Source organism: Dama dama, chromosome 33, assembly GCF_033118175.1.
Source record: "Dama dama isolate Ldn47 chromosome 33, ASM3311817v1, whole genome shotgun sequence".
NCBI classification, from domain to species: domain Eukaryota; kingdom Metazoa; phylum Chordata; class Mammalia; order Artiodactyla; family Cervidae; genus Dama; species Dama dama.
This window is the reverse complement of record NC_083713.1, coordinates 8,606,474-8,618,037: the sequence shown is the minus strand read 5'-3', so window position 1 is coordinate 8,618,037 and position 11,564 is coordinate 8,606,474. Positions and strand designations below refer to the sequence as shown.

General features: G+C 50.2%; 1 long non-coding RNA gene across 2 annotated transcripts; it reads left to right on the top strand.

Annotated features, from left to right (window-relative positions):
• The first annotated feature begins 1,692 nt into the window (after positions 1-1,692).
• LOC133050806 (uncharacterized) lies at positions 1,693-11,059 on the top strand. 2 transcript variants are annotated; one of them, XR_009691702.1, is made up of 4 exons: positions 1,693-1,830; positions 6,202-6,321; positions 6,418-6,471; positions 10,874-11,059. It is a non-coding gene; the product is annotated as an uncharacterized LOC133050806 (long non-coding RNA). The 2 variants fall into 2 exon arrangements; XR_009691703.1 differs by lacking the exon at positions 10,874-11,059 and adding an exon at positions 8,776-8,793.
• The last annotated feature ends 505 nt before the right edge of the window (positions 11,060-11,564 follow it).

Genomic DNA, 11,564 nt, shown 5'->3' with positions numbered 1-11,564 from the left:
CCTGCACCGAGGGCCCGGGGGATGCACAATCAGATGTGAACTCCAAACCCCCCACAGCAGGCATGGAGCCTTCCTGGCAAGAACCGTCTCTCTGGTCCAGGCTCCATTGCGATGTGGTGCTGCTCCCTGAGTGCTCCATGTCCCCACCAGGCAAAGAGGAGCTCTTGGGGGTTGGGGGTCTATTAAACCACAGGTGCCTGAGAGTCAGAATGACACAAGGACTAACAACATTGAAATTAGCTATATTAAAAAAAAAATGACAGAAGCACAGACGAGGCAGGGGATGAGAAGCAGAAGGATTGACTACCTCTCAAGTCTTTAGCAGAAATATCTCCACACCAGCTCAGCAGAGACCACAGGAGGAAAATATAATGGCAAAGCAGGCTATGGGTATATCTCTACACTGTTGGACCCAGGGACCCACGTCCCAATCCACCAACATCACTTTGTGTATCCAGAGATGAAGAGGAAGAAACACAGAGCTTGCCTGAGGAAGTCTCAGCCAGACTTAATAGTGGGCTTGCTGAGCATGGTCACATGGTCACTATGGACTCAGCCCGTCCTCCGTGCTCACATCCTCTGTCCTCACAGAAACATACATGGTTCACTACAGAGAACCCTCTGAGGGTACTTGTGTACACTAGAAACTGGCAAAGGTGAAATGCGAAGCGAAGACACACACATGGAAACGTGCCTCTGGGGTGCTGTACAAATTACCAAAGAACTGACGTTTTTGATACTTGGCATTTTTAAAACAGCTTCTTAATGTGTAAACGCAGAAAGGACACTTCCAGGAGAAAGGACAAGGGAATCGTCCCATTGGGACAACTTGGTATCCATGTGGGAAGATACCTCGAAAAACACCACCAAACCAATTAGACACCTACTAACAACCAACAATTGAAGAAAAAACTTCACAAAATTCTGAACCATTTTTCATGAGGGAATATCTTTTCTTAAAATGAGGTGATGTTGATTTACAATAAACTGCCTGTTTCAGGTGTAGAGCAAAGTGATTCAGTGATTCACCTCTCAGGTGCTCCCTTGGACAAAACTCATTCCCTTTGGGAGGCCCCGGGGCCTTGCCCTCTCCTCAGAACAGCTAAGAATCCTGAACAGGCAAAGCAGCATGTGGTGGTGCGCGTGGGGGCTTTTAAACTGAATACGTTATTCTAAGATGGTACAAGAAAGAAGCCCAGAGGTTAAGAGAGGGAAGATCTCCAAACCTACCTTTGAACAGGACGTCTTGCTCCCCTGAAAGTGGGTGCGTGAAACAGCGCTTCGGAAGGGAAGAGATACGTCATGACTATTCCGTCTGCGGTGTGTAGAGAGGACTGGCAGGCACTCCCAGGACTCTCAGGCTCCCAGAACACTGAGCACACGCACACAGTGACGGGACTCTTAGCCCCGCTCTGGGGGCATCGCACTGTCTCCACCCCTGACACAGGGTGAGCGGCTCAGGCGTGTCCTGGAGGGGATGGTCACATGACCTGGACCTGGCCAATCTGTGTGCTCCATCCTCCCTGGCCACCGTGATTGGCTCAGGACTGGGGCGGTGACCAATCAGGGCCCAGGGCCGGGCCTCACGCTGGCCTCAAGGGAGGAGGAGCGCTGGTTCTGCCGGAAGGGGTGGGGCCGCGTGAGGTCAGGCTACAGCAGTGGGAGGGGCGTGAGGTCAGCCTGGGGCGGTTGGTGGCCTTCCCGCGCCCGCCCGTCGGGGCAGAGCCGCCGGCCTGAGACGGAGGGCGCTGCTGAGCCCAGGGGTTGAGAGTCCTGGTTCCTGCTGTGGTCCCGGAGCTCCACCTGAGACCGGAGGGAAGCCGTCTGCCCGTGAGTCCTCTCCTGCTTGTCTGTCAGCTTGTTTGAACCACGCTGGGTTTTCTGTCCAGCTGGCTGAGCGGAGACCTGTGGAAATGCACCTGTGTGGGTTTTGGCCGGCCTCAGGGAAGAAATGCCGGATGACACTGGGAGACTCCAGTTTAACCTGGATTCAGGTCATATCCCTTGAAAGTGAAGTGGAAGTCCCTCAGCCGTGTCCAAGTCTTGGCGACCCCATGGGCTATACAGTCCATGGAATTCTCCAGGCCAGAATACTGGAGTGGGTAGCCTTTCCCTTCTCCAGGGGATCGTCCCAGTCTCGGGATTGAACCGAATTCTCCCGCATTGCAGGCAGGTTCTTTCCCAGCTGAGCTACAAGAGAAGTCCAAGAGTACTGGAGTGGGTAGCCTGTCCCTGTGTAGCGGATCAGCATTCCTGACCCAGGAAGCAAACCGGGGTCTCCTGCATGGCAGGAGGATTCTTTACCAGCTGAGCTGTCGGGGAAGCCCAATATCTCTTAAGGCCAGCTACTAATTGTAGAATTACCCTAATTAGTCTTCACGGGATTAAGGTAGCAACCTGCTAAGGTAGCAATGGATGTCCTTTTTCTAGAGGAGAAAACTGGGGCTCAAAGAAGGGGGTAACACAGCTACAGCAAGGAAGTGTGTACCTACACAAAACCCCCAGATCCTGTTGTTAGAACTCAGGGAAGCCATATGGTGTGGCTTGTCCATGTGACAGGGGCTAAGGCAGCCAGCCCACACTGGATACAGTGGGGACCTGACTTGGTAACTGCCTTCTGGCAGCTCTGAGACTCACAAAAGCAATTTGCACTGAAGAGAAGAAGGACACCTCCCTCACCCACCCCACCACACCCTCTGGGTACTCCCACACCCTGCCCCCTTTCTCTTGCTTTGTGAGGGACTAAGAGTCACGCTCAGGTGACCACATTGGCTGTCCACTGTTCACGAGCTTCCAACTGGAGCTGCTACAGGAGAGGCCAAGAGCCTTTGCCCCTGAGTACCTCTCTTTCCTTTGCACCGTGGGGGCCCTCCTCCACACCTGTACACCAGAGGCCTTTTCTGAGACATGCAGGGACCCTCCTTCAGTTTGCATCAGGTTGCATCCATCGCTGTCCTTTCAGTGCCTCCCTTGAAACTCAGCTCATGAGCTCCTTTGTCTGCATCGCGGCCCACCTGGCTGCCATGGAAGGGACAGAGCTGACAATGAATCCAAAGCTCAGATCTGACAGACAGGAATCTGTGTATAAAGGACCTGATTATTCACGCTGTAGAAGCTGTAGGAGGCTCCAGGGATCCGTAACCAGGGCTTGGGCCAAAGTGGCTCCACGGCGGTTTTAATGCCTGGGGAGGGTTCTGTCTATAGTGGGGGTGGGGTGAGTCTCCTGAGGTTCTGAAGGCCCACTGCGTGCAGGTTCATGGTGCACAGAGAAGAGAAGGCAGAGTCCTTGCCTGGCGGTGGTCATGGATGAGCCAGACAGGCGGGCAGGGCACGCTAGCACCTGAGCTGCCTTCGTGAGTGAATGGTGTGGGGGCGGAGGAAGAGAACCAGGTCTGCCCCCTTATGTGGTGCCTGGGGCAGGTTGTCACCAGACTAAACACTTACTATGGTGATGGCCATCACTGCTGTCTACCTGGGGTTGACATTGGTGTGTGCCTACATCTGAGCGGTCAGGCCGTCTCGAAACTACACTGGCCATGGGCAATGCCTGTCCTTGGAACTTGACATGTTTCGTCTCTTCCTTACTGAACGTTGATTTCCAAGAGGGTTTTTGGGCCACAAGGATGTTGGTTTTTCTCTAGCTTTGTCTCGTGAGGAATGCTTTTCTGGTCGTTGGTGTGGTTTGCTTTCCCAGCTCTCTTTCTTGGCTTATTTTGTGAAGTTGTTTCTGCCAGAGGAAGAGCTCAGAATTTGCCTTCTGGCTGAGATGTGACACTTCACTTGAACCCAGCAGAGGGAGGAGTGGTGGGTCTGGAAGAAACGGGTTCATAACTTCGTGTATAGGACGCGTGGAGGCTGAGCCTGGCTGACTGGCTGTGACCACAGGTGACCCTCTTGCCCCCCACCTCCCCCAGGAAGCGTAGGCCCAGAGGAACTCAGCTTAAAAATAGCTTGCCCAGCCACCCACAAGAGGGGCCCTGCTTGTCAAATTAGGATCTGACACCTTGATCCAGAAGTCAGTATCACACACGAGTGTCCAGGAGCGGTGTCATGCCAGAGACCCCTGGGGCAGCAGACAGGATGGAAATGGTGGGGAAAGGTCCCGGAGGCAGGCGGCCCAGGCCTGCTTTCTGCAGGAGCGCCTCATCTGTCCACCCCCCACTCTTCTGTCCCTCCAATGGCATTGGGGTCAGCGGCCAGGGTTCCCAGGAAACAGACAAGAGCAGCTTGTGGGCCAACATGTTTCCTTGTAACTGAAACCCATCAGCATTTTTCAAGTCCAACCTCAAAGCCAGAGCATAATTTATGCCCACTGGTCATTGCCAAGAAGGCCATACTGAAAATCCCGTCTGAGTACTGGGGTTGACCGAGGCCCACACTGCCCTGATGTTGAACTTGACTCCGGCTTTGGCAGAATTATGAAGGCCGCAGACACGTGAACCCTACAAGGTCAGTTTGCTTTTGAGCTGCCTTTCAGGGCTCGCCACCGCACCCCAGGGCTGGCGGGCTGTAGTTTCTCCTCATTCCTCCCCGGAGCTGGTGTGGGCCGTGGCGCCATCTGTTTCCCATCTTTGTGGATGTTGTTTTCTGAAAAGCAAGCGAGGAGCTGCCTGCTGGAGGATGGGAGCCGCCTCCACACCAGACTCCAGGAGGCTCGGTCAGGCAGTGAGGGCACCTGAGCTCCCAGGGAGGCTCATACCCCGCCCAGCCCCTCTGAGGCCACATGTGTGTGTCCAGACCCAGCCCGGCCACGACCTGGGGGCTGAGCAGCCTCAGTCTTTCCATCTGTAGAATGGAGAGGCTTTAATCTGCTGGGGGTGGGCAGGGAGGCCATGGACATGGGGCGGGGGGAGGGGCATGTTTCTTGCAGTTTCCAGCTGAGGCCTTGTGGGCGTGAGCTGGTGTCGGAGACAGTTCCCTGACTTGGCTAAGTGTGGTGATGAGGGTGGAGTTGGGGGTAGGGGTCCCTCCTCATAGCCTGGACATTGGGGTGGGGTTTCTCGACTTTGAGGCACCTCAAGTCTAATTTCAACAGCTCCGTATGTAAGGATAATGCAGCCACAGATGTTCTCAGGGACTTGTCAGCCTGGATGCAAACCCCCATCCCCACCTCACCCTGTGTGGGCATCCTGCCCCGGCTTGTGGTACAGGGGTCAGATCCCTTTACCGAGGGAAGGAACTGAGGCTCTGAGAGGTGGGACAAGGAGATCAAGGTCCCTGGGCCCGACAGGGGCAGAGCCAGCACTTGAACCTGGGTGCTGGGCCCTCATGTCCGACTCTTTGACCTGAACCGTGAGAACTGGACTGTAGAGAGGGCTGAGCGCCAAAGAATTGATACTTTTGAACTATGGTGTTGGAGAAGACTCTTGAGAGTCCCTTGAACTGCAAGGACATCAAACCAGTCAATCCTAAAGGAAATCAACCCTGAATATTCACTGGAAGGACTGATGCTGTAGCTGAAGTTCCGATAGTTTGTCCAACTGACGTTAAGAGCTGACTCATCGGAAAAGACCCTGATGCTGGGAAAGATTGAAGGCAGGAGGAAAAGGGGGCGCCTGAGGATGAGATGGTTCGATGGCAACACTGAGTCCATGGACATAAGTTTTGAGTAAGCTCTGGGAGATGGTGAAGGACAGGGAAGCCTGGCGTGTTGCAGTCCATGGGGTCTCAAAGAGCTGGACATGACTTAGTGACTGAACAACAACAAAATGTCTTCAGGCCCCATCTCACTCCTACCCAAAGACTCAGTGTCTATGCCATGAGCCTCTCCTACATTGAGGTGTCAGGGGCCATTGTGTAGTCCCAAAGCTATTCATATCTCTCTTCCAAATCCCACCATCACACATTCATTTCTTTGGCCAGAAAGTTTTCATGTCTCTTGAGTCTTAAGTGCTGAGGCTTTTATACACCCCACCTGTCTTCCTTTGGGCCTCTCTAGGTTTTGTGGAAGCATACTTGTTATAAACTGGAGAAGAAAATGGCAAAGATATGAAGTGAATTCTGGACATGGTTTAAGAGTCTTGTCTTGAAAGTTGCCCAAGGAAATGGCAACCCACTCCAGTGTTCTTGCCTGGAGAATCCCAGGGATGGGGTCACACAGAGTCGGACTCGACTGAAGTGACTTAGCTTTAGCAGCAGCAGCATCTCTACTCAGAGTCAGCAATTTGACCTTCTTGTACTTCTTTTCCTTGTTGGTTTTAGTATCAAGGTTATGCTAGTCTTATGAAACAAGGAGGAGAGTGTTCCTGGTTTACCCCAAGAGTTCCTGTGAGATTGCTGTTTACTTCCCTGGCTTTTTGGAAGAATTGATTGGCAAAACAAGTAGGTTTCATTGTGGGGAGGCTTTTCACTTCAGATTTAATTTTTTTCATGCAAATAAAAATTTCTGATTTTGTATGTCTTCTTGGGTCTATTTAGGTAAAGCATTTCCCACTGCTAGGAATTTAGTGAGGCCAGCAGACTCTACAATTGGTAAGTGAACTGTGTTCATAATATCTTTCTTGTCTGCAAGATGGGTTGTCTCCCCTTTTAAAAATCCTTGATATTGGTGATTTGTGCCCTGTCTCTTTTTCTTAATCAGTTTCTCTAGGGGTTTATCATTTTTATCAATCCTTTCAAAGAGCCAACTTTTGGCATTGTTTTTTTAAAAAAATTCGTATGTGCTTACTGTTTCCTTATTTTCTGCTCCTTTTTCTTCTATCTGCCTTGTGTGTCGTTTGCTCTGCTTCTTTTCTGGTTTCTTGGGATAGAGGCTTAATTGATTTTTAGCCTTCCTTCTTTTCCAGGATATGTGTTTAAGGCTTTAAGACCCTGTAAACATAGTTCACTGGGTCCCAGAAGTTTGAATAAGCCAGACTTTCATTATCTTTTATGGAAAAGTATTTCTAATTTTCGTTGTGTTTTTTAAAATTATTATTCATGAAGTTCTTCAAGAAGTATGTCATTTAACTTCCCAATGTTTGGGAAGGTTTTTCTAGTGACCCTTTTTTGATTCCTAGCTTAATTCCATGAAGAGCCCTGTCTTAGGCTTTTAGGGCTACTGTTACCAATACTGTAGACTAGCTGCTAGACAAGAGAAAGTTGTTTCTTAGAGTACTGGAGGCTGGGCAGTCCCAAGATCACCAGCAGGTGCCACGTCTGGTGAGGCCTGGTTCCTGGTTCCTAGACTGCCTGCTGCTTCTCCCTGTTCTCGCATCACGGGAGCCCATTCCCTCCTGACCTGACCCCTCCCAGAGTCCCTGCCTCCGAGTATCATCTCCACGTGCGGGGTGAAGTTTGAGGGCACATAGACCGTCAGCCCATTGCAATCCCTAAGCATACCCTGCATTATTTCAGTCCTTTGAAATAATTCGAGCTTTCCTAGTGGCCCAATATATATTCCTTTTGTTATATGTTCCTTGGGCCCCTGAAAATCACGCGTATCAGGGGGAATGCAGTGTTCCGTGCGTATCACTTAGATCAGGTTTGTCAATCATATAATTCAGATTTCGGTAGCCACGTTGAGTAAAGCAGAAGTAGGTGAAATCATCCGTAATACGTTTTATTTTAACACACCCAAAGCAGTACCCTTTCCGTGTGTGATCAATCAGCATGATGGAACCCAATGAATCAGTTTCTGTTCTCTTCTTCACGCTGCGTCTTTAAACTCCAGTGCGTGTCTCACGTGTGCAGCACGCCTCAGCGCAGCGCCGGCCGCACTTCAGGTCCTTCATGGCTGCAGGTGCCCACGCACCAGGGAGCCCAGCTCCGTGAGAGATGTGTCTTTAACGTCTGCCATTGCGATTGTGAACCTGGCTGTTACTCCTTTTCTGTTTCTGTCAGTTTTTATGTATTGATATTTTGAGGTTATGTTATTAGGTACATTCAAATTTAGAATCCTCATCTTTTTGGTAGACTGAACTTGTATCAGTATGAGATGCTTCCTTTTATCGCTAGGAATGCTTCTTACTCAGGGCACTGTTTGACAGTGATATTGCCACATCAGTTTTCTGTCCTTGTTTGCCTGCGTATCTTTTCGTATCACCTGTCTGTGGTCTTCCATCTTCACATGTACCTCTGTGAATAGTGTAGAGTTTTGATGTTAATCAGTTTGACACTTTTTATCTTTCCGTGAGAACCTTTGCTCTGTTTACAGTTTGATGTTCCCGTGTGCAGACAGCGTGTTGCTGTTTGTTTTCTGTCTGTCCCGCCTCTTCTGTGTCCTTGTCTCGGGCCTTCTGTTAGAAGGATGAGGTGCTTTTCTAGTTCTTCCTCCTCTGCCAGGTGGTTGGGTGAGTGTGCGCAGATACGGCGCGTGGTTTACATTTAAGTCTAACTTAGTGCTGTTACTGCCTCCCTGACACGGCTGTTTGCTCCTTGTCACTGTTATCCTTTAAAACTGTAGATATATTTTTGGTGTTGTCATGATTGTAGAGTTAATGTGTACTGTCAGAGTTACCTCATGGTTGGTCTTTACTTGTTTTTTATATTTCAGTCAGAGACTACTTTTCTTTTTCCCAAAGCACGGCCTTAATATCTTTTTAGTTCATGTCTGTGGGTGAAGAGTTGTCTCATTTCCATTTGCCCTAAAAGTCTTTATTTTCCTTCCCCTTGGAAGCATGTTTTTGTTGGGTGTAGAACTCCAGGTTGGTGGTGTTTCTTTGCAGCATTTTACAGGCGCCCGTCAATGATCTCCTGACTTCGTTGTTCTTGCAAAGTCAGCTCTCGGCGTTGCTGTGCCATTAAAAGCCACACCTTTTTTCCTCTGAGCGCTGGAACATTTTCTTCTCGCCTCAGGCACCCGCAGAGCTGCTGAAACCAATGTGTGGTTTTCATTTTTGAGTCAATAGTCTGATTCTTGAGCCAACTCTTGGCCCCGTCCGTGCCAGTCAGTTCAGTCACTCAGCGTCTGACCCGTTGCGACCCCATGGACTGCAGCACGCCAGGCTTCTCTGTCCATCACCAGCTCCCGGAGCCTGCTCAAGCTCATGTCCATCGAGTCAGTGATGCCAGCCAACCGTCTGGTCTTCTGTTGTCCCCTTCTCCTCCCGCCTTCAGTCTTCTCCAGCATCAGGTTCTATTCCAGTGAGTCAGTTTCTCGCATAAGGTGGCCAAAGTATTGGAGCTTCAGCATCAGTCTTTCCAGTGAATATTGAGGACTGATTTGCTTTAGGATGGACTGGTTGGATCTCCTTGCAGTCCACGGGGCTCTCAAGAGTCTTCTCCAACATCACAGTCCAGAAGCATTGATTCTTCGGCATTCAGCTGTCTTCATGGGCCAATTCTCACATCCATACATGACTACTGGAAAAAACACAGCTTTGACTAAATGAACCTTTGTCGGCAAAGTAATGTCTCTGTTTTCTAACATGCTGCCTAGGTTCATCATAGCTTTCCTTCCAAGGAGCAGGTGTCCTTTAATTTCACCATCTGCAGTAAGTTTGGAGCCCAAGAAAATAAAGTCTGTCACTGTTTCCATTGTTTCCCCATTTATTTGCCATGAAGCGATGGAGCCGGATGCCATGATCTTCATTTTTTGAATGCTGAGTTTTATGCCAGCTTTTTCACTCTCCTCTTCCACTTTCATCAAGAGGCTCTTTACTTCCAACCCCTGGAGGCATTTCTTATTCCCCTTTCTGTCTTTTCTCCCTCATAAGGGGACCCATTTATAGCTTTTAACAACATAGTTTCACAACGGGCTCTTTCTGTACTTTTTTCCCTCTTATATATATTTTTTAACTGATCCATCCTTCAGTTCACTGATCCTCTCTTCAGGTACGTCCAGTTTGATGTTAAGCCCAGAGACTGAGTTCGTAAATTCAGTCCCTGTTATTTTAAAGTTGTAGCATCGGTTTTGATTCTCAGAAATTTCTCCTTTGGTCAAGTATATTTTTTGAACTGGTGACGTTTGCATCTGATACCTCTAGCATACCTCTGATATTCTGATAGACATCTGCTACCTCTGGATCTGTTTCAGTTCTTTTTCTCTTGGTCCTGTTTGTTGTTACACCCTTTTTTGCTTTGTTGGTTGCATGTTGGACACTACGTTTGGAAAACCCTAGAGGTCCTGAGTGATGCTGTCTTCCCCAGACTTTCCTCTGACGTAGACCTCTAGTGGGGACAGAGCTCTCTGTTCACTCAGGGCCTGAGTGACTTGAGGCTGGGGGGGTCCTTGTAAGCTGAGTCTCAGCAGCCTTCACCCACCTTCCCCGCCTCCCCCCACCCGACCCCAGGGAGGAGCCCTCCGGCGTCTCCGTCTGGAAGCCTGGGGGCCCTCCCAGGGCCCCTCCTTCTCGGCAGGTCCTGAATCCCACCGTCCGCCTCCTGAAGACCACGAGGTGATTGATACTCAGCGCTCAGCCAGTTTGGGCAGAGTGTTGGGTACGTTTTCTGTGCCCAACTTTTCTTGGGGAGATTGGTCTCTACCATCCGGACTGACTTGTCAGGCCTGCGCTCATATGTTTGTCTTCCCAGCCCGAGGAACCGTCCAGAGCTGTGTTAGCCAGTCCCCTCTGCTGGACTTTCCCCTGCCTTTTGTTCGCAGAGTCAGCTTTGTTCAGATGCCCCGGGGGAAGGAGCGGACCTCTCAGTCTCCAGCTGCCTCACTGGGCTTCCCTGTTGCTTGAAATCTTGGATTGTGGCTGCCTGAGGACCTCTTTTAAAATGTATTTAGCTTTTCTAGCTCTGGGTAGGCTGACCTACAAGCTGCTTGCGTCTGTAACTGGAAGTGGGGAAGCCCTGGGTGTCTTCTCTCATCTGAGGCCACATGTAAGCATCACAGTAATTATACTGATCATCTTTATTTGATCCCAGGAAAACAAGAGGCAGGGGTCCTTGCTTAGTACCCACGGTTGTGTTTCGGATCAGAATCCCCAGCTTGCCCATGCTCTTTCAGTGCCACTTGAATTTGGGAAGAAGGTGGAGCAAGCGGCCCACGCAGCCTGGGGACGGAGGAGCCGGTGTGCCCGCTTCCCCTGCGCCTGCCAGCCCAGGGCAGGCCTTGCGATGACAGGATGCTGGTGGTGGACGAGAAGCTGAGGAGGGCGGGGCTGCGTGACCTGTGTTCTGTGATGGGGTCACATGTGGGTTTTCTTTTTCAGTTTGAAAAGTGACTGCTTTTACCACCGTTAGTATTTTTTGGACCAAGGCAGATATATAAATAGGTAAATAAAGGCTCTTTCGTCGATTAAAAAAAAAAAGAAAAGTGACTGCTTTTAATCTTCCCTCCAGTTTCACTTTCAGGTTGACAATGAAGATTTTATTCTTCAAGTTGAGCACAGTGATTTTACAGTGTTTTTGAAAGCCACAGTTGAGGTTTTCAAAAGACGTCTCAGAGAACTCCAGTAGATAAAGCGAAAAAAAGAGAACGTGTTCAGGGTGCACTGAGGGCGGGACCCGAAACTGTACCCTGTCTCCCCAGAGTCTGTCATTGCTGAGATGGGCGGACATACGACCCCAAGCACCCAGGGGACTGAGTCCTCAAGTGACCGCAGAGGTCCGGGCTGAGCCAGGAGCAGTATGGGCTATGCCCTGGCGCGTGGAGAGCCGCGAGGCTGGGAGTGGGGCCAGGAGAGGGGGTGGGAGAC